The sequence below is a fragment of the Hippopotamus amphibius genome, chromosome 2 (genome assembly GCF_030028045.1).
Source record: "Hippopotamus amphibius kiboko isolate mHipAmp2 chromosome 2, mHipAmp2.hap2, whole genome shotgun sequence".
NCBI lineage: Eukaryota > Metazoa > Chordata > Mammalia > Artiodactyla > Hippopotamidae > Hippopotamus > Hippopotamus amphibius.
Genome location: NC_080187.1, coordinates 221,070,786 through 221,091,593, shown reverse-complemented (window position 1 = coordinate 221,091,593; position 20,808 = coordinate 221,070,786). Strand labels below are relative to the sequence as shown.

Here is a 20,808-nt window from a genome sequence, read left to right as displayed (position 1 = left end):
CTCACAGAGATACAAGGTGCCAACCAAGAGGACGAGACACACACTTCAAACAGAAGCCCACTGCCGCGCAAGCAGACCAGGAACCCTGCCCAGGGAGCAAGTGGCTGTCCACGGCAACACACCTGGCACCACAACCACTGCCCCATCTCAGCCACACCTCCGGGCTTCCTCCCGTAAACTGAGGGCCCTGCAAAAGGCCTCGGGGCCACCAAGGACGGCCATGTCGTGCCCTCCGGGAGATACACTTTCGCCTTGCCAACTCCCTGACCAGGGGCCAAAGGGAAGCTTCGCAGATTTCACCTTTCCTTAAGCTGGCCGGCCCCACTACTGAGCACGTAGATCTCTTCGAGGCGCCTGTAAGACATTCTTTGGTGTCATTCCTCTGGCATGGGGCCCCCACGGCTACACCAAAGGCACCAGCGCAGCGCGTCCACAGGGACCGCCAAAGCCCTCTTCTCCGTAGCCAGCCACAGGCAGCCCTTCAGGGACTAGAGATCTCCTTGAGAAGCCGAGGACAGCGCCTGCAGCACCATGATGACAGCTCGTCCAAGAAGTCACACTGCCCCGGGCCTCGCCGTGCCCATACCTTCCTGTCTAGGCCATCGGCCGTCTCACAGGATTCAATGTAGCACTCAGTCCTCGGCACAGTCCACAGTATCCCGATCGGCGCCACCACTGTGCCAGCAGTTGCAGTCGAGGACCTGCCAAGGGAACCACCGAGGCCTAATTCCTCAACCCCTCCCACCGCCACCTAACAATCCCGCCTCCCGGTCCCCACCGCCCTGACCCCGATCCCACCCCGTCTGCCACTCAAGAACCTCACCGAGCCAAGTGAGGAAGCGACAGGTGCCTGGCCTCCGGCTCAACTCAGAAACCACCCAAGCTTCCTCTCTTTGGCTTTGAAAAGCACCCTGCTCCCACAAGGGCCCCGTCCAATATGGGAACCCGGCAAAAACACACCGCTCCAAGCCTCGAGCTCACTGGGTCTAGGCCAGCACATGCTCCGACTCATACCACCAGCAGGCAGCCTGGCGGCCTCGCCATCCCTCACTGCACAGTCACCAGGCACCTCGCAGTCCTGGATGAGCCAGCCAATGCGTGGACACGGGCCGACCCTCAGCCGCGAGCCTCTCCAATACTGCCGCCCTGTGTGCTGTTTGCATGCGTGTCCACAAGGGGAAGCTGGCCCTCACCCCTGACTATCCCCTAACCCCAGGGGAGGCAACGTGCTGGACCTCAGGTTCGATGAGGAGACGGTAGTGAGTGCTCACTCATTTTGTTCAGATTTTCCAAGGAATGCATATGAGGGGGTCATCATCGATCCGAGCACGTGCTGGGACGCCGCAAGAACCCAACAGCACAGGCTGGGCGGCTGCGAGGAGGAGCCAGTGACCTCGACATCATCCAACAGCATGGAGAATCCACAGCCCCCAGGCCACTCAGCAAGAGAAACAGTCCTCCACTCTGGAGCTCCTCGGCGGGTCCGAGGAACCCCTGGTATGCAATGAATGACACGTGTTGGGCCAGGGGAATGCGTACCATCCGTAGTGATCCCTGGCCAAGCTCAGCACCCTGGGCCCGTCGCACTTCTTCCGGGATTTCCTCGCACATCCAGTCTTCACACCACGCCAAGAAGGTCTGCCCATCTCAGCCGACGGCCAGCCGTGCCTGGCGACTGCACCTGAGAAGTGGGCAGCAATCACAGGCATGCTTTAGAACGCCACCCAGGTACTCAGAGAACAAGACCCAGGCCAACGGTACCCTGGGGGTGGGTAACGTTACCCTGCACCTGCTTCCCAAGGACCTTTGTCCCTTGGAGAAGACTCAATGCGGGCATGACAGACAACTCTTCAAAGGTACGCACGTACCAGTGCTTGTGTGCGTCAGGAGGTAAGTGAGTGGGCACCGGAGTGTGTTAGTCTCTGCGCAAAAGGGCGTGTAAGCGGCTTTCTGCGTGGGGCCCTGTAGGTGTGCCTGGGTCTCTGATTGTCTGTGTGCCCCTCTGCAAAGTCCTTCAACAGGCGAAGGCATGCCTGGAACACAGGGCCCTTGCCTCGGGATCCCCCACAGAATGGCAGAACACCCCTGCCACCTTCAAGAGCCCTCAGGCACACCCTGATCTTGAAGGGCTGCTGCAACCAGCACCGGGCTCCCGATCTCCAACAACCTTGCCTTCTGACCAGAGCACATAGACTCGATGGGGGCCGGCCTCTCACCCATGGGAGTGATGGCCCCAGAGTCGTGGAGACCCCGCCAGCTCCTAGCACACCTGATGTGCCCTTGACAGCCAGAGCCCATGCCACTGGGGACAACGGTACCTCGCACATGAAGGCCTTTGTCTCCGCCCTACACATGGCTACAGGGAAGATGCAGCCTGCCTTCTTCTCAAAGGCACTAAAGGACTTCAAGGCCAGGTGCCTCTTCCAGCCAACTAAGCCAAATTCCTATCCAGAGACGCGTGGGAAAGCTGACTATGGGAAGTGGTGGTCTTCAGACACCATGACCGGGAGTCGAACTCCTCGGACACCAGCCTACAGTCCCGGCCAGGTCCAGGCAGCTCCACGGCCCACCGCATCTACAGCCCTGACCCCCGAAGAAACGCTCAAACGCTCGAGCCCTTGTGCAAAGTTCCCATCTCCTGCCCGCAGGGCGACTCACTCCGACAGCAAACCTCAGACGCGATGCCCACACGGGGCACACTGAGCACCAGGGAAGACAGTCAGCAACCATGGCAGTGGCGACGAAGTCCACCGCATGCCAGGTGACCGCACGCCTCTTCTCCTACATAGCAACACCCCGAAGGACCTCACAGAGATACAAGGTGCCAACCAAGAGGACGAGACACACACTTCAAACAGAAGCCCACTGCCGCGCAAGCAGACCAGGAACCCTGCCCAGGGAGCAAGTGGCTGTCCACGGCAACACACCTGGCACCACAACCACTGCCCCATCTCAGCCACACCTCCGGGCTTCCTCCCGTAAACTGAGGGCCCTGCAAAAGGCCTCGGGGCCACCAAGGACGGCCATGTCGTGCCCTCCGGGAGATACACTTTCGCCTTGCCAACTCCCTGACCAGGGGCCAAAGGGAAGCTTCGCAGATTTCACCTTTCCTTAAGCTGGCCGGCCCCACTACTGAGCACGTAGATCTCTTCGAGGCGCCTGTAAGACATTCTTTGGTGTCATTCCTCTGGCATGGGGCCCCCACGGCTACACCAAAGGCACCAGCGCAGCGCGTCCACAGGGACCGCCAAAGCCCTCTTCTCCGTAGCCAGCCACAGGCAGCCCTTCAGGGACTAGAGATCTCCTTGAGAAGCCGAGGACAGCGCCTGCAGCACCATGATGACAGCTCGTCCAAGAAGTCACACTGCCCCGGGCCTCGCCGTGCCCATACCTTCCTGTCTAGGCCATCGGCCGTCTCACAGGATTCAATGTAGCACTCAGTCCTCGGCACAGTCCACAGTATCCCGATCGGCGCCACCACTGTGCCAGCAGTTGCAGTCGAGGACCTGCCAAGGGAACCACCGAGGCCTAATTCCTCAACCCCTCCCACCGCCACCTAACAATCCCGCCTCCCGGTCCCCACCGCCCTGACCCCGATCCCACCCCGTCTGCCACTCAAGAACCTCACCGAGCCAAGTGAGGAAGCGACAGGTGCCTGGCCTCCGGCTCAACTCAGAAACCACCCAAGCTTCCTCTCTTTGGCTTTGAAAAGCACCCTGCTCCCACAAGGGCCCCGTCCAATATGGGAACCCGGCAAAAACACACCGCTCCAAGCCTCGAGCTCACTGGGTCTAGGCCAGCACATGCTCCGACTCATACCACCAGCAGGCAGCCTGGCGGCCTCGCCATCCCTCACTGCACAGTCACCAGGCACCTCGCAGTCCTGGATGAGCCAGCCAATGCGTGGACACGGGCCGACCCTCAGCCGCGAGCCTCTCCAATACTGCCGCCCTGTGTGCTGTTTGCATGCGTGTCCACAAGGGGAAGCTGGCCCTCACCCCTGACTATCCCCTAACCCCAGGGGAGGCAACGTGCTGGACCTCAGGTTCGATGAGGAGACGGTAGTGAGTGCTCACTCATTTTGTTCAGATTTTCCAAGGAATGCATATGAGGGGGTCATCATCGATCCGAGCACGTGCTGGGACGCCGCAAGAACCCAACAGCACAGGCTGGGCGGCTGCGAGGAGGAACCAGTGACCTCGACATCATCCAACAGCATGGAGAATCCACAGCCCCCAGGCCACTCAGCAAGAGAAACAGTCCTCCACTCTGGAGCTCCTCGGCGGGTCCGAGGAACCCCTGGTATGCAATGAATGACACGTGTTGGGCCAGGGGAATGCGTACCATCCGTAGTGATCCCTGGCCAAGCTCAGCACCCTGGGCCCGTCGCACTTCTTCCGGGATTTCCTCGCACATCCAGTCTTCACACCACGCCAAGAAGGTCTGCCCATCTCAGCCGACGGCCAGCCGTGCCTGGCGACTGCACCTGAGAAGTGGGCAGCAATCACAGGCATGCTTTAGAACGCCACCCAGGTACTCAGAGAACAAGACCCAGGCCAACGGTACCCTGGGGGTGGGTAACGTTACCCTGCACCTGCTTCCCAAGGACCTTTGTCCCTTGGAGAAGACTCAATGTGGGCATGACAGACAACTCTTCAAAGGTACGCACGTACCAGTGCTTGTGTGCGTCAGGAGGTAAGTGAGTGGGCACCGGAGTGTGTCAGTCTCTGCGCAAAAGGGCGTGTAAGCGGCTTTCTGCGTGGGGCCCTGTAGGTGTGCCTGGGTCTCTGATTGTCTGTGTGCCCCTCTGCAAAGTCCTTGAACAGGCGAAGGCATGCCTGGAACACAGGGCCCTTGCCTCGGGATCCCCCACAGAATGGCAGAACACCCCTGCCACCTTCAAGAGCCCTCAGGCACACCCTGAACTTGAAGGGCTGCTGCAACCAGCACCGGGCTCCCGATCTCCAACAACCTTGCCTTCTGACCAGAGCACATAGACTCGATGGGGGCCGGCCTCTCACCCATGGGAGTGATGGCCCCAGAGTCATGGAGACCCCGCCAGCACCTAGCACACCTGATGTGCCCTTGACAGCCAGAGCCCATGCCACTGGGGACAACGGTACCTCGCACATGAAGGCCTTTGTCTCCGCCCTACACATGGCTACAGGGAAGATGCAGCCTGCCTTCTTCTCAAAGGCACTAAAGGACTTCAAGGCCAGGTGCCTCTTCCAGCCAACTAAGCCAAATTCCTATCCAGAGACGCGTGGGAAAGCTGACTATGGGAAGTGGTGGTCTTCAGACACCATGACCGGGAGTCGAACTCCTCGGACACCAGCCTACAGTCCCGGCCAGGTCCAGGCAGCTCCACGGCCCACCGCATCTACAGCCCTGACCCCCGAAGAAACGCTCAAACGCTCGAGCCCTTGTGCAAAGTTCCCATCTCCTGCCCGCAGGGCGACTCACTCCGACAGCAAACCTCAGACGCGATGCCCACACGGGGCACACTGAGCACCAGGGAAGACAGTCAGCAACCATGGCAGTGGCGACGAAGTCCACCGCATGCCAGGTGACCGCACGCCTCTTCTCCTACATAGCAACACCCCGAAGGACCTCACAGAGATACAAGGTGCCAACCAAGAGGACGAGACACACACTTCAAACAGAAGCCCACTGCCGCGCAAGCAGACCAGGAACCCTGCCCAGGGAGCAAGTGGCTGTCCACGGCAACACACCTGGCACCACAACCACTGCCCCATCTCAGCCACACCTCCGGGCTTCCTCCCGTAAACTGAGGGCCCTGCAAAAGGCCTCGGGGCCACCAAGGACGGCCATGTCGTGCCCTCCGGGAGATACACTTTCGCCTTGCCAACTCCCTGACCAGGGGCCAAAGGGAAGCTTCGCAGATTTCACCTTTCCTTAAGCTGGCCGGCCCCACTACTGAGCACGTAGATCTCTTCGAGGCGCCTGTAAGACATTCTTTGGTGTCATTCCTCTGGCATGGGGCCCCCACGGCTACACCAAAGGCACCAGCGCAGCGCGTCCACAGGGACCGCCAAAGCCCTCTTCTCCGTAGCCAGCCACAGGCAGCCCTTCAGGGACTAGAGATCTCCTTGAGAAGCCGAGGACAGCGCCTGCAGCACCATGATGACAGCTCGTCCAAGAAGTCACACTGCCCCGGGCCTCGCCGTGCCCATACCTTCCTGTCTAGGCCATCGGCCGTCTCACAGGATTCAATGTAGCACTCAGTCCTCGGCACAGTCCACAGTATCCCGATCGGCGCCACCACTGTGCCAGCAGTTGCAGTCGAGGACCTGCCAAGGGAACCACCGAGGCCTAATTCCTCAACCCCTCCCACCGCCACCTAACAATCCCGCCTCCCGGTCCCCACCGCCCTGACCCCGATCCCACCCCGTCTGCCACTCAAGAACCTCACCGAGCCAAGTGAGGAAGCGACAGGTGCCTGGCCTCCGGCTCAACTCAGAAACCACCCAAGCTTCCTCTCTTTGGCTTTGAAAAGCACCCTGCTCCCACAAGGGCCCCGTCCAATATGGGAACCCGGCAAAAACACACCGCTCCAAGCCTCGAGCTCACTGGGTCTAGGCCAGCACATGCTCCGACTCATACCACCAGCAGGCAGCCTGGCGGCCTCGCCATCCCTCACTGCACAGTCACCAGGCACCTCGCAGTCCTGGATGAGCCAGCCAATGCGTGGACACGGGCCGACCCTCAGCCGCGAGCCTCTCCAATACTGCCGCCCTGTGTGCTGTTTGCATGCGTGTCCACAAGGGGAAGCTGGCCCTCACCCCTGACTATCCCCTAACCCCAGGGGAGGCAACGTGCTGGACCTCAGGTTCGATGAGGAGACGGTAGTGAGTGCTCACTCATTTTGTTCAGATTTTCCAAGGAATGCATATGAGGGGGTCATCATCGATCCGAGCACGTGCTGGGACGCCGCAAGAACCCAACAGCACAGGCTGGGCGGCTGCGAGGAGGAGCCAGTGACCTCGACATCATCCAACAGCATGGAGAATCCACAGCCCCCAGGCCACTCAGCAAGAGAAACAGTCCTCCACTCTGGAGCTCCTCGGCGGGTCCGAGGAACCCCTGGTATGCAATGAATGACACGTGTTGGGCCAGGGGAATGCGTACCATCCGTAGTGATCCCTGGCCAAGCTCAGCACCCTGGGCCCGTCGCACTTCTTCCGGGATTTCCTCGCACATCCAGTCTTCACACCACGCCAAGAAGGTCTGCCCATCTCAGCCGACGGCCAGCCGTGCCTGGCGACTGCACCTGAGAAGTGGGCAGCAATCACAGGCATGCTTTAGAACGCCACCCAGGTACTCAGAGAACAAGACCCAGGCCAACGGTACCCTGGGGGTGGGTAACGTTACCCTGCACCTGCTTCCCAAGGACCTTTGTCCCTTGGAGAAGACTCAATGCGGGCATGACAGACAACTCTTCAAAGGTACGCACGTACCAGTGCTTGTGTGCGTCAGGAGGTAAGTGAGTGGGCACCGGAGTGTGTTAGTCTCTGCGCAAAAGGGCGTGTAAGCGGCTTTCTGCGTGGGGCCCTGTAGGTGTGCCTGGGTCTCTGATTGTCTGTGTGCCCCTCTGCAAAGTCCTTCAACAGGCGAAGGCATGCCTGGAACACAGGGCCCTTGCCTCGGGATCCCCCACAGAATGGCAGAACACCCCTGCCACCTTCAAGAGCCCTCAGGCACACCCTGAACTTGAAGGGCTGCTGCAACCAGCACCGGGCTCCCGATCTCCAACAACCTTGCCTTCTGACCAGAGCACATAGACTCGATGGGGGCCGGCCTCTCACCCATGGGAGTGATGGCCCCAGAGTCGTGGAGACCCCGCCAGCTCCTAGCACACCTGATGTGCCCTTGACAGCCAGAGCCCATGCCACTGGGGACAACGGTACCTCGCACATGAAGGCCTTTGTCTCCGCCCTACACATGGCTACAGGGAAGATGCAGCCTGCCTTCTTCTCAAAGGCACTAAAGGACTTCAAGGCCAGGTGCCTCTTCCAGCCAACTAAGCCAAATTCCTATCCAGAGACGCGTGGGAAAGCTGACTATGGGAAGTGGTGGTCTTCAGACACCATGACCGGGAGTCGAACTCCTCGGACACCAGCCTACAGTCCCGGCCAGGTCCAGGCAGCTCCACGGCCCACCGCATCTACAGCCCTGACCCCCGAAGAAACGCTCAAACGCTCGAGCCCTTGTGCAAAGTTCCCATCTCCTGCCCGCAGGGCGACTCACTCCGACAGCAAACCTCAGACGCGATGCCCACACGGGGCACACTGAGCACCAGGGAAGACAGTCAGCAACCATGGCAGTGGCGACGAAGTCCACCGCATGCCAGGTGACCGCACGCCTCTTCTCCTACATAGCAACACCACCAAGGACCTCACAGAGATACAAGGTGCCAAGCAAGAGGACGAGACACACACTTCAAACAGAAGCCCACTGCCGCGCAAGCAGACCAGGAACCCTGCCCAGGGAGCAAGTGGCTGTCCACGGCAACACACCTGGCACCACAACCACTGCCCCATCTCAGCCACACCTCCGGGCTTCCTCCCGTAAACTGAGGGCCCTGCAAAAGGCCTCGGGGCCACCAAGGACGGCCATGTCGTGCCCTCCGGGAGATACACTTTCGCCTTGCCAACTCCCTGACCAGGGGCCAAAGGGAAGCTTCGCAGATTTCACCTTTCCTTAAGCTGGCCAGCCCCACTACTGAGCACGTAGATCTCTTCGAGGCGCCTGTAAGACATTCTTTGGTGTCATTCCTCTGGCATGGGGCCCCCACGGCTACACCAAAGGCACCAGCGCAGCGCGTCCACAGGGACCGCCAAAGCCCTCTTCTCCGTAGCCAGCCACAGGCAGCCCTTCAGGGACTAGAGATCTCCTTGAGAAGCCGAGGACAGCGCCTGCAGCACCATGATGACAGCTCGTCCAAGAAGTCACACTGCCCCGGGCCTCGCCGTGCCCATACCTTCCTGTCTAGGCCATCGGCCGTCTCACAGGATTCAATGTAGCACTCAGTCCTCGGCACAGTCCACAGTATCCCGATCGGCGCCACCACTGTGCCAGCAGTTGCAGTCGAGGACCTGCCAAGGGAACCACCGAGGCCTAATTCCTCAACCCCTCCCACCGCCACCTAACAATCCCGCCTCCCGGTCCCCACCGCCCTGACCCCGATCCCACCCCGTCTGCCACTCAAGAACCTCACCGAGCCAAGTGAGGAAGCGACAGGTGCCTGGCCTCCGGCTCAACTCAGAAACCACCCAAGCTTCCTCTCTTTGGCTTTGAAAAGCACCCTGCTCCCACAAGGGCCCCGTCCAATATGGGAACCCGGCAAAAACACACCGCTCCAAGCCTCGAGCTCACTGGGTCTAGGCCAGCACATGCTCCGACTCATACCACCAGCAGGCAGCCTGGCGGCCTCGCCATCCCTCACTGCACAGTCACCAGGCACCTCGCAGTCCTGGATGAGCCAGCCAATGCGTGGACACGGGCCGACCCTCAGCCGCGAGCCTCTCCAATACTGCCGCCCTGTGTGCTGTTTGCATGCGTGTCCACAAGGGGAAGCTGGCCCTCACCCCTGACTATCCCCTAACCCCAGGGGAGGCAACGTGCTGGACCTCAGGTTCGATGAGGAGACGGTAGTGAGTGCTCACTCATTTTGTTCAGATTTTCCAAGGAATGCATATGAGGGGGTCATCATCGATCCGAGCACGTGCTGGGACGCCGCAAGAACCCAACAGCACAGGCTGGGCGGCTGCGAGGAGGAACCAGTGACCTCGACATCATCCAACAGCATGGAGAATCCACAGCCCCCAGGCCACTCAGCAAGAGAAACAGTCCTCCACTCTGGAGCTCCTCGGCGGGTCCGAGGAACCCCTGGTATGCAATGAATGACACGTGTTGGGCCAGGGGAATGCGTACCATCCGTAGTGATCCCTGGCCAAGCTCAGCACCCTGGGCCCGTCGCACTTCTTCCGGGATTTCCTCGCACATCCAGTCTTCACACCACGCCAAGAAGGTCTGCCCATCTCAGCCGACGGCCAGCCGTGCCTGGCGACTGCACCTGAGAAGTGGGCAGCAATCACAGGCATGCTTTAGAACGCCACCCAGGTACTCAGAGAACAAGACCCAGGCCAACGGTACCCTGGGGGTGGGTAACGTTACCCTGCACCTGCTTCCCAAGGACCTTTGTCCCTTGGAGAAGACTCAATGTGGGCATGACAGACAACTCTTCAAAGGTACGCACGTACCAGTGCTTGTGTGCGTCAGGAGGTAAGTGAGTGGGCACCGGAGTGTGTTAGTCTCTGCGCAAAAGGGCGTCTAAGCGGCTTTCTGCGTGGGGCCCTGTAGGTGTGCCTGGGTCTCTGATTGTCTGTGTGCCCCTCTGCAAAGTCCTTGAACAGGCGAAGGCATGCCTGGAACACAGGGCCCTTGCCTCGGGATCCCCCACAGAATGGCAGAACACCCCTGCCACCTTCAAGAGCCCTCAGGCACACCCTGAACTTGAAGGGCTGCTGCAACCAGCACCGGGCTCCCGATCTCCAACAACCTTGCCTTCTGACCAGAGCATATAGACTCGATGGGGGCCGGCCTCTCACCCATGGGAGTGATGGCCCCAGAGTCATGGAGACCCCGCCAGCACCTAGCACACCTGATGTGCCCTTGACAGCCAGAGCCCATGCCACTGGGGACAACGGTACCTCGCACATGAAGGCCTTTGTCTCCGCCCTACACATGGCTACAGGGAAGATGCAGCCTGCCTTCTTCTCAAAGGCACTAAAGGACTTCAAGGCCAGGTGCCTCTTCCAGCCAACTAAGCCAAATTCCTATCCAGAGACGCGTGGGAAAGCTGACTATGGGAAGTGGTGGTCTTCAGACACCATGACCGGGAGTCGAACTCCTCGGACACCAGCCTACAGTCCCGGCCAGGTCCAGGCAGCTCCACGGCCCACCGCATCTACAGCCCTGACCCCCGAAGAAACGCTCAAACGCTCGAGCCCTTGTGCAAAGTTCCCATCTCCTGCCCGCAGGGCGACTCACTCCGACAGCAAACCTCAGACGCGATGCCCACACGGGGCACACTGAGCACCAGGGAAGACAGTCAGCAACCATGGCAGTGGCGACGAAGTCCACCGCATGCCAGGTGACCGCACGCCTCTTCTCCTACATAGCAACACCCCGAAGGACCTCACAGAGATACAAGGTGCCAACCAAGAGGACGAGACACACACTTCAAACAGAAGCCCACTGCCGCGCAAGCAGACCAGGAACCCTGCCCAGGGAGCAAGTGGCTGTCCACGGCAACACACCTGGCACCACAACCACTGCCCCATCTCAGCCACACCTCCGGGCTTCCTCCCGTAAACTGAGGGCCCTGCAAAAGGCCTCGGGGCCACCAAGGACGGCCATGTCCTGCCCTCCGGGAGATACACTTTCGCCTTGCCAACTCCCTGACCAGGGGCCAAAGGGAAGCTTCGCAGATTTCACCTTTCCTTAAGCTGGCCGGCCCCACTACTGAGCACGTAGATCTCTTCGAGGCGCCTGGAAGACATTCTTTGGTGTCATTCCTCTGGCATGGGGCCCCCACGGCTACACCAAAGGCACCAGCGCAGCGCGTCCACAGGGACCGCCAAAGCCCTCTTCTCCGTAGCCAGCCACAGGCAGCCCTTCAGGGACTAGAGATCTCCCTGAGAAGCCGAGGACAGCGCCTACAGCACCATGATGACAGCTCGTCCAAGAAGTCACACTGCCCCGGGCCTCGCCGTGCCCATACCTTCCTGTCTAGGCCATCGGCCGTCTCACAGGATTCAATGTAGCACTCAGTCCTCGGCACAGTCCACAGTATCCCGATCGGCGCCACCACTGTGCCAGCAGTTGCAGTCGAGGACCTGCCAAGGGAACCACCGAGGCCTAATTCCTCAACCCCTCCCACCACCACCTAACAATCCCGCCTCCCGGTCCCCACCGCCCTGACCCCGATCCCACCCCGTCTGCCACTCAAGAACCTCACCGAGCCAAGTGAGGAAGCGACAGGTGCCTGGCCTCCGGCTCAACTCAGAAACCACCCAAGCTTCCTCTCTTTGGCTTTGAAAAGCACCCTGCTCCCACAAGGGCCCCGTCCAATATGGGAACCCGGCAAAAACACACCGCTCCAAGCCTCGAGCTCACTGGGTCTAGGCCAGCACATGCTCCGACTCATACTACCAGCAGGCAGCCTGGCGGCCTCGCCATCCCTCACTGCACAGTCACCAGGCACCTCGCAGTCCTGGATGAGCCAGCCAATGCGTGGACACGGGCCGACCCTCAGCCGCGAGCCTCTCCAATACTGCCGCCCTGTGTGCTGTTTGCATGCGTGTCCACAAGGGGAAACTGGCCCTCACCCCTGACTATCCCCTAACCCCAGGGGAGGCAACGTGCTGGACCTCAGGTTCGATGAGGAGACGGTAGTGAGTGCTCACTCATTTTGTTCAGATTTTCCAAGGAATGCATATGAGGGGGTCATCATCGATCCGAGCACGTGCTGGGACGCCGCAAGAACCCAACAGCACAGGCTGGGCGGCTGCGAGGAGGAGCCAGTGACCTCGACATCATCCAACAGCATGGAGAATCCACAGCCCCCAGGCCACTCAGCAAGAGAAACAGTCCATCCACTCTGGAGCTCCTCGGCGGGTCCGAGGAACCCCTGGTATGCAATGAATGACACGTGTTGGGCCAGGGGAATGCGTACCATCCGTAGTGATCCCTGGCCAAGCTCAGCACCCTGGGCCCGTCGCACTTCTTCCGGGATTTCCTCGCACATCCAGTCTTCACACCACGCCAAGAAGGTCTGCCCATCTCAGCCGACGGCCAGCCGTACCTGGCGACTGCACCTGAGAAGTGGGCAGCAATCACAGGCATGCTTTAGAACGCCACCCAGGTACTCAGAGAACAAGACCCAGGCCAACGGTACCCTGGGGGTGGGTAACGTTACCCTGCACCTGCTTCCCAAGGACCTTTGTCCCTTGGAGAAGACTCAATGTGGGCATGACAGACAACTCTTCAAAGGTACGCACGTACCAGTGCTTGTGTGCGTCAGGAGGTAAGTGAGTGGGCACCGGAGTGTGTTAGTCTCTGCCCAAAAGGGCGTGTAAGCGGCTTTCTGCGTGGGGCCCTGTAGGTGTGCCTGGGTCTCTGATTGTCTGTGTGCCCCTCTGCAAAGTCCTTGAACAGGCGAAGGCATGCCTGGAACACAGGGCCCTTGCCTCGGGATCCCCCACAGAATGGCAGAACACCCCTGCCACCTTCAAGAGCCCTCAGGCACACCCTGAACTTGAAGGGCTGCTGCAACCAGCACCGGGCTCCCGATCTCCAACAACCTTGCCTTCTGACCAGAGCACATAGACTCGATGGGGGCCGGCCTCTCACCCATGGGAGTGATGGCCCCAGAGTCGTGGAGACCCCGCCAGCTCCTAGCACACCTGATGTGCCCTTGACAGCCAGAGCCCATGCCACTGGGGACAACGGTACCTCGCACATGAAGGCCTTTGTCTCCGCCCTACACATGGCTACAGGGAAGATGCAGCCTGCCTTCTTCTCAAAGGCACTAAAGGACTTCAAGGCCAGGTGCCTCTTCCAGCCAACTAAGCCAAATTCCTATCCAGAGACGCGTGGGAAAGCTGACTATGGGAAGTGGTGGTCTTCAGACACCATGACCGGGAGTCGAACTCCTCGGACACCAGCCTACAGTCCCGGCCAGGTCCAGGCAGCTCCACGGCCCACCGCATCTACAGCCCTGACCCCCGAAGAAACGCTCAAACGCTCGAGCCCTTGTGCAAAGTTCCCATCTCCTGCCCGCAGGGCGACTCACTCCGACAGCAAACCTCAGACGCGATGCCCACACGGGGCACACTGAGCACCAGGGAAGACAGTCAGCAACCATGGCAGTGGCGACGAAGTCCACCGCATGCCAGGTGACCGCACGCCTCTTCTCCTACATAGCAACACCACCAAGGACCTCACAGAGATACAAGGTGCCAAGCAAGAGGACGAGACACACACTTCAAACAGAAGCCCACTGCCGCGCAAGCAGACCAGGAACCCTGCCCAGGGAGCAAGTGGCTGTCCACGGCAACACACCTGGCACCACAACCACTGCCCCATCTCAGCCACACCTCCGGGCTTCCTCCCGTAAACTGAGGGCCCTGCAAAAGGCCTCGGGGCCACCAAGGACGGCCATGTCGTGCCCTCCGGGAGATACACTTTCGCCTTGCCAACTCCCTGACCAGGGGCCAAAGGGAAGCTTCGCAGATTTCACCTTTCCTTAAGCTGGCCAGCCCCACTACTGAGCACGTAGATCTCTTCGAGGCGCCTGTAAGACATTCTTTGGTGTCATTCCTCTGGCATGGGGCCCCCACGGCTACACCAAAGGCACCAGCGCAGCGCGTCCACAGGGACCGCCAAAGCCCTCTTCTCCGTAGCCAGCCACAGGCAGCCCTTCAGGGACTAGAGATCTCCTTGAGAAGCCGAGGACAGCGCCTGCAGCACCATGATGACAGCTCGTCCAAGAAGTCACACTGCCCCGGGCCTCGCCGTGCCCATACCTTCCTGTCTAGGCCATCGGCCGTCTCACAGGATTCAATGTAGCACTCAGTCCTCGGCACAGTCCACAGTATCCCGATCGGCGCCACCACTGTGCCAGCAGTTGCAGTCGAGGACCTGCCAAGGGAACCACCGAGGCCTAATTCCTCAACCCCTCCCACCGCCACCTAACAATCCCGCCTCCCGGTCCCCACCGCCCTGACCCCGATCCCACCCCGTCTGCCACTCAAGAACCTCACCGAGCCAAGTGAGGAAGCGACAGGTGCCTGGCCTCCGGCTCAACTCAGAAACCACCCAAGCTTCCTCTCTTTGGCTTTGAAAAGCACCCTGCTCCCACAAGGGCCCCGTCCAATATGGGAACCCGGCAAAAACACACCGCTCCAAGCCTCGAGCTCACTGGGTCTAGGCCAGCACATGCTCCGACTCATACCACCAGCAGGCAGCCTGGCGGCCTCGCCATCCCTCACTGCACAGTCACCAGGCACCTCGCAGTCCTGGATGAGCCAGCCAATGCGTGGACACGGGCCGACCCTCAGCCGCGAGCCTCTCCAATACTGCCGCCCTGTGTGCTGTTTGCATGCGTGTCCACAAGGGGAAGCTGGCCCTCACCCCTGACTATCCCCTAACCCCAGGGGAGGCAACGTGCTGGACCTCAGGTTCGATGAGGAGACGGTAGTGAGTGCTCACTCATTTTGTTCAGATTTTCCAAGGAATGCATATGAGGGGGTCATCATCGATCCGAGCACGTGCTGGGACGCCGCAAGAACCCAACAGCACAGGCTGGGCGGCTGCGAGGAGGAGCCAGTGACCTCGACATCATCCAACAGCATGGAGAATCCACAGCCCCCAGGCCACTCAGCAAGAGAAACAGTCCTCCACTCTGGAGCTCCTCGGCGGGTCCGAGGAAACCCTGGTATGCAATGAATGACACGTGTTGGGCCAGGGGAATGCGTACCATCCGTAGTGATCCCTGGCCAAGCTCAGCACCCTGGGCCCGTCGCACTTCTTCCGGGATTTCCTCGCACATCCAGTCTTCACACCACGCCAAGAAGGTCTGCCCATCTCAGCCGACGGCCAGCCGTGCCTGGCGACTGCACCTGAGAAGTGGGCAGCAATCACAGGCATGCTTTAGAACGCCACCCAGGTACTCAGAGAACAAGACCCAGGCCAACGGTACCCTGGGGGTGGGTAACGTTACCCTGCACCTGCTTCCCAAGGACCTTTGTCCCTTGGAGAAGACTCAATGTGGGCATGACAGACAACTCTTCAAAGGTACGCACGTACCAGTGCTTGTGTGCGTCAGGAGGTAAGTGAGTGGGCACCGGAGTGTGTTAGTCTCTGCGCAAAAGGGCGTGTAAGCGGCTTTCTGCGTGGGGCCCTGTAGGTGTGCCTGGGTCTCTGATTGTCTGTGTGCCCCTCTGCAAAGTCCTTGAACAGGCGAAGGCATGCCTGGAACACAGGGCCCTTGCCTCGGGATCCCCCACAGAATGGCAGAACACCCCTGCCACCTTCAAGAGCCCTCAGGCACACCCTGAACTTGAAGGGCTGCTGCAACCAGCACCGGGCTCCCGATCTCCAACAACCTTGCCTTCTGACCAGAGCACATAGACTCGATGGGGGCCGGCCTCTCACCCATGGGAGTGATGGCCCCAGAGTCGTGGAGACCCCGCCAGCTCCTAGCACACCTGATGTGCCCTTGACAGCCAGAGCCCATGCCACTGGGGACAACGGTACCTCGCACATGAAGGCCTTTGTCTCCGCCCTACACATGGCTACAGGGAAGATGCAGCCTGCCTTCTTCTCAAAGGCACTAAAGGACTTCAAGGCCAGGTGCCTCTTCCAGCCAACTAAGCCAAATTCCTATCCAGAGACGCGTGGGAAAGCTGACTATGGGAAGTGGTGGTCTTCAGACACCATGACCGGGAGTCGAACTCCTCGGACACCAGCCTACAGTCCCGGCCAGGTCCAGGCAGCTCCACGGCCCACCGCATCTACAGCCCTGATCCCCGAAGAAACGCTCAAACGCTCGAGCCCTTGTGCAAAGTTCCCATCTCCTGCCCGCAGGGCGACTCACTCCGACAGCAAACCTCAGACGCGATGCCCACACGGGGCACATTGAGCACCAGGGAAGACAGTCAGCAACCATGGCAGTGGCGACGAACTCCACCGCATGCCAGGTGACCGCACGCCTCTTCTCCTACATAGCAACACCCCGAAGGACCTCACAGAGATACAAGGTGCCAACCAAGAGGACGAGACACACACTTCAAACAGAAGCCCACTGCCGCGCAAGCAGACCAGGAACCCTGCCCAGGGAGCAAGTGGCTGTCCACGGCAACACACCTGGCACCACAACCACTGCCCCATCTCAGCCACACCTCCGGGCTTCCTCCCGTAAACTGAGGGCCCTGCAAAAGGCCTCGGGGCCACCAAGGACGGCCATGTCGTGCCCTCCAGGAGATACACTTTCGCCTTGCCAACTCCCTGACCAGGGGCCAAAGGGAAGCTTCGCAGATTTCACCTTTCCTTAAGCTGGCCGCCCCACTACTGAGCACGTAGATCTCTTCGAGGCGCCTGTAAGACATTCTTTGGTGTCATTCCTCTGGCATGGGGCCCCCAGGGCTACACCAAAGGCACCAGCGCAGCGCGTCCACAGGGACCGCCAAAGCCCTCTTCTCCGTAGGCAGCCACAGGCAGCCCTTCAGGGACTAGAGATCTCCTTGAGAAGCCGAGGACAGCGCCTGCAGCACCATGATAACAGCCCATCCAAGAAGTCACACTGCCCCGGGCCTCGCCATGCCCATACCGTCCTGTCTAGGCCATCGGCCATCTCACAGGATTCAATGTAGCACTCAGCCCTCGGCACAGTCCACAGTATCCCGATCGGCGCCACCACTGTGCCAGCAGTTGCAGTCGAGGACCTGCCAAGGGAACCACCGAGGCCTAATTCCTCAACCCCTCCCACCGCCACCTAACAATCCCGCCTCCCGGTCCCCACCGCCCTGACCCCGATCCCACCCCGTCTGCCACTCAAGAACCTCACCGAGCCAAGTGAGGAAGCGACAGGTGCCTGGCCTCGGGCTCAACTCAGAAACTACCCAAGCTTCCTCTCTTTGGCTTTGAAAAGCACCCTGCTCCCACAAGGGCCCCGTCCAATATGGGAACCCGGCAAAAACACACCTCTCCAAGCCTCGAGCTCACTGGGTCTAGGCCAGCACATGCTCCGACTCATACCACCAGCAGGCAGCCTGGCGGCCTCGCCATCCCTCACTGCACAGTCACCAGGCACCTCGCAGTCCTGGATGAGCCAGCCAATGCGTGGACACGGGCTGACCCTCAGCCGCGAGCCTCTCCAATACTGCCGCCCTGTGTGCTGTTTGCATGCGTGTCCACGAGGAGAAGCTGGCCCTCACCCCTGACTATCCCCTAACCCCAGGGGAGGCAACGTGCTGGACCTCAGGTTCGATGAGGAGACGGTAGTGAGTGCTCACTCATTTTGTTCAGATTTTCCAAGGAATGCATATGAGGGGGTCATCATCGATCCGAGCACGTGCTGGGACGCCGCAAGAACCCAACAGCACAGGCTGGGCGGCTGCGAGGAGGAACCAGTGACCTCGACATCATCCAACAGCATGGAGAATCCACAGCCCCCAGGCCACTCAGCAAGAGAAACAGTCCTCCACTCTGGAGCTCCTCGGCGGGTCCGAGGAACCCCTGGTATGCAATGAATGACACGTGTTGGGCCAGGGGAATGCGTACCATCCGTAGTGATCCCTGGCCAAGCTCAGCACCCTGGGCCCGTCGCACTTCTTCCGGGATTTCCTCGCACATCCAGTCTTCACACCACGCCAAGAAGGTCTGCCCATCTCAGCCGACGGCCAGCCGTGCCTGGCGACTGCACCTGAGAAGTGGGCAGCAATCACAGGCATGCTTTAGAACGCCACCCAGGTACTCAGAGAACAAGACCCAGGCCAACGGTACCCTGGGGGTGGGTAACGTTACCCTGCACCTGCTTCCCAAGGACCTTTGTCCCTTGGAGAAGACTCAATGCGGGCATGACAGACAACTCTTCAAAGGTACGCACGTACCAGCGCTTGTGTGCGTCAGGAGGTAAGTGAGTGGGCACCAGAGTGTATTACTCTCTGCGCAAAAGGTCGTCAAAGCGACTTTCTGCGTGGGGCCCTGTAGGTGTGCCTGGGTCTCTGATTGTCTGTGTGCCCCTCTGCAAAGTCCTTCAACAGGCGAAGGCATGCCTGGAACACAGGGCCCTTGCCTCGGGATCCCCCACAGAATGGCAGAACACCCCTGCCACCTTCAAGAGCCCTCAGGCACACCCTGAACTTGAAGGGCTGCTGCAACCAGCACCGGGCTCCCGATCTCCAACAACCTTGCCTTCTGACCAGAGCACATAGACTTGATGGGGGCCGGCCTCTCACCCATGGGAGTGATGGCCCCAGAGTCGTGGAGACCCCGCCAGCTCCTAGCACACCTGATGTGCCCTTGACAGCCAGAGCCCATGCCACTGGGGACAACGGTACCTCGCACATGAAGGCCTTTGTCTCCGCCCTACACATGGCTACAGGGAAGATGCAGCCTGCCTTCTTCTCAAAGGCACTAAAGGACTTCAAGGCCAGGTGCCTCTTCCAGCCAACTAAGCCAAATTCCTATCCAGAGACGCGTGGGAAAGCTGACTATGGGAAGTGGTGGTCTTCAGACACCATGACCGGGAGTCGAACTCCTCGGACACCAGCCTACAGTCCCGGCCAGGTCCAGGCAGCTCCACGGCCCACCGCATCTACAGCCCTGACCCCCGAAGAAACGCTCAAACGCTCGAGCCCTTGTGCAAAGTTCCCATCTCCTGCCCGCAGGGCGACTCACTCCGACAGCAAACCTCAGACGCGATGCCCACACGGGGCACACTGAGCACCAGGGAAGACAGTCAGCAACCATGGCGGTGGCGACGAAGTCCACCGCATGCCAGGTGACCGCACGCCTCTTCTCCTACATAGCAACACCACCAAGGACCTCACAGAGATACAAGGTGCCAACCAAGAGGACGAGACACACACTTCAAACAGAAGCCCACTGCCGCGCAAGCAGACCAGGAACCCTGCCCAGGGAGCAAGTGGCTGTCCACGGCAACACACCTGGCACCACAACCACTGCCCCATCTCAGCCACACCTCCGGGCTTCCTCCCGTAAACTGAGGGCCCTGCAAAAGGCCTCGGGGCCACCAAGGACGGCCATGTCGTGCCCTCTGGGAGATACACTTTCGCCTTGCCAACTCCCTGACCAGGGGCCAAAGGGAAGCTGCGCAGATTTCACCTTTCCTTAAGCTGGCCGGCCCCACTACTGAGCACGTAGATCTCTTCGAGGCGCCTGTAAGACATTCTTTGGTGTCATTCCTCTGGCATGGGGCCCCCAGGGCTACACCAAAGGCACCAGCGCAGCGCGTCCACAGGGACCGCCAAAGCCCTCTTCTCCGTAGCCAGCCACAGGCAGCCCTTCAGGGACTAGAGATCTCCTTGAGAAGCCGAGGACAGCGCCTGCAGCACCATGATGACAGCCCGTCCAAGAAGTCACACTGCCCCGGGCCTCGCCATGCCCATACCGTCCTGTCTAGGCCATCGGCCATCTCACAGGATTCAATGTAGCACTCAGTCCTCGGCACAGTCCACAGTATCCCGATCGGCGCCACCACTGTGCCAGCAGTTGCAGTCGAGGACCTGCCAAGGGAACCACCGAGGCCTAATTCCTCAACCCCTCCCACCGCCACCTAACAATCCCGCCTCCCGGTCCCCACCGCCCTGACCCCGATCCCACCCCGTCTGCCACTCAAGAACCTCACCGAGCCAAGTGAGGAAGCGACAGGTGCCTGGACTCCGGCTCAACTCAGAAACCACCCAAGCTTCCTCTCTTTGGCTTTGAAAAGCACCCTGCTCCCACAAGGGCCCCTTCCAATATGGGAACCCGGCAAAAACACACCTCTCCAAGCCTCGAGCTCACTGGGTCTAGGCCAGCACATGCTCCGACTCATACCACCAGCAGGCAGCCTGGCGGCCTCGCCATCCCTCACTGCACCGTCACCAAGCACCTCGCAGTCGTGGATGAGCCAGCCAATGCGTGGACACGGGCCGACCCTCAGCCGCGAGCCTCTCCAATACTGCCGCCCTGTGTGCTGTTTGCATGCGTGTCCAC

General features: G+C 60.2%; 7 non-coding genes across 7 annotated transcripts; all 7 read right to left on the bottom strand.

The window, feature by feature from the left end:
• Positions 1 to 1,231: 1,231 nt before the first annotated feature.
• LOC130847166 (small nucleolar RNA SNORD116) lies at positions 1,232 to 1,324 on the bottom strand. Its single transcript, XR_009051958.1, has one exon. It is a non-coding gene; the product is annotated as a small nucleolar RNA SNORD116 (small nucleolar RNA).
• A 2,712-nt stretch (positions 1,325 to 4,036) lies between these two features.
• LOC130847165 (small nucleolar RNA SNORD116) lies at positions 4,037 to 4,129 on the bottom strand. Its single transcript, XR_009051957.1, has one exon. It is a non-coding gene; the product is annotated as a small nucleolar RNA SNORD116 (small nucleolar RNA).
• Positions 4,130 to 6,841: 2,712 nt separating this feature from the next.
• LOC130847164 (small nucleolar RNA SNORD116) lies at positions 6,842 to 6,934 on the bottom strand. Its single transcript, XR_009051956.1, has one exon. It is a non-coding gene; the product is annotated as a small nucleolar RNA SNORD116 (small nucleolar RNA).
• A 2,712-nt stretch (positions 6,935 to 9,646) lies between these two features.
• LOC130847163 (small nucleolar RNA SNORD116) lies at positions 9,647 to 9,739 on the bottom strand. Its single transcript, XR_009051955.1, has one exon. It is a non-coding gene; the product is annotated as a small nucleolar RNA SNORD116 (small nucleolar RNA).
• A 2,712-nt stretch (positions 9,740 to 12,451) lies between these two features.
• On the bottom strand, positions 12,452 to 12,544 carry LOC130847162 (small nucleolar RNA SNORD116). Its single transcript, XR_009051954.1, has one exon. It is a non-coding gene; the product is annotated as a small nucleolar RNA SNORD116 (small nucleolar RNA).
• Positions 12,545 to 15,257: 2,713 nt separating this feature from the next.
• Positions 15,258 to 15,350, bottom strand: LOC130847161 (small nucleolar RNA SNORD116). The gene has a single exon (XR_009051953.1). It is a non-coding gene; the product is annotated as a small nucleolar RNA SNORD116 (small nucleolar RNA).
• Positions 15,351 to 18,061: 2,711 nt separating this feature from the next.
• On the bottom strand, positions 18,062 to 18,154 carry LOC130847160 (small nucleolar RNA SNORD116). Its single transcript, XR_009051952.1, has one exon. It is a non-coding gene; the product is annotated as a small nucleolar RNA SNORD116 (small nucleolar RNA).
• Between the last annotated feature and the right edge of the window lie 2,654 nt (positions 18,155 to 20,808).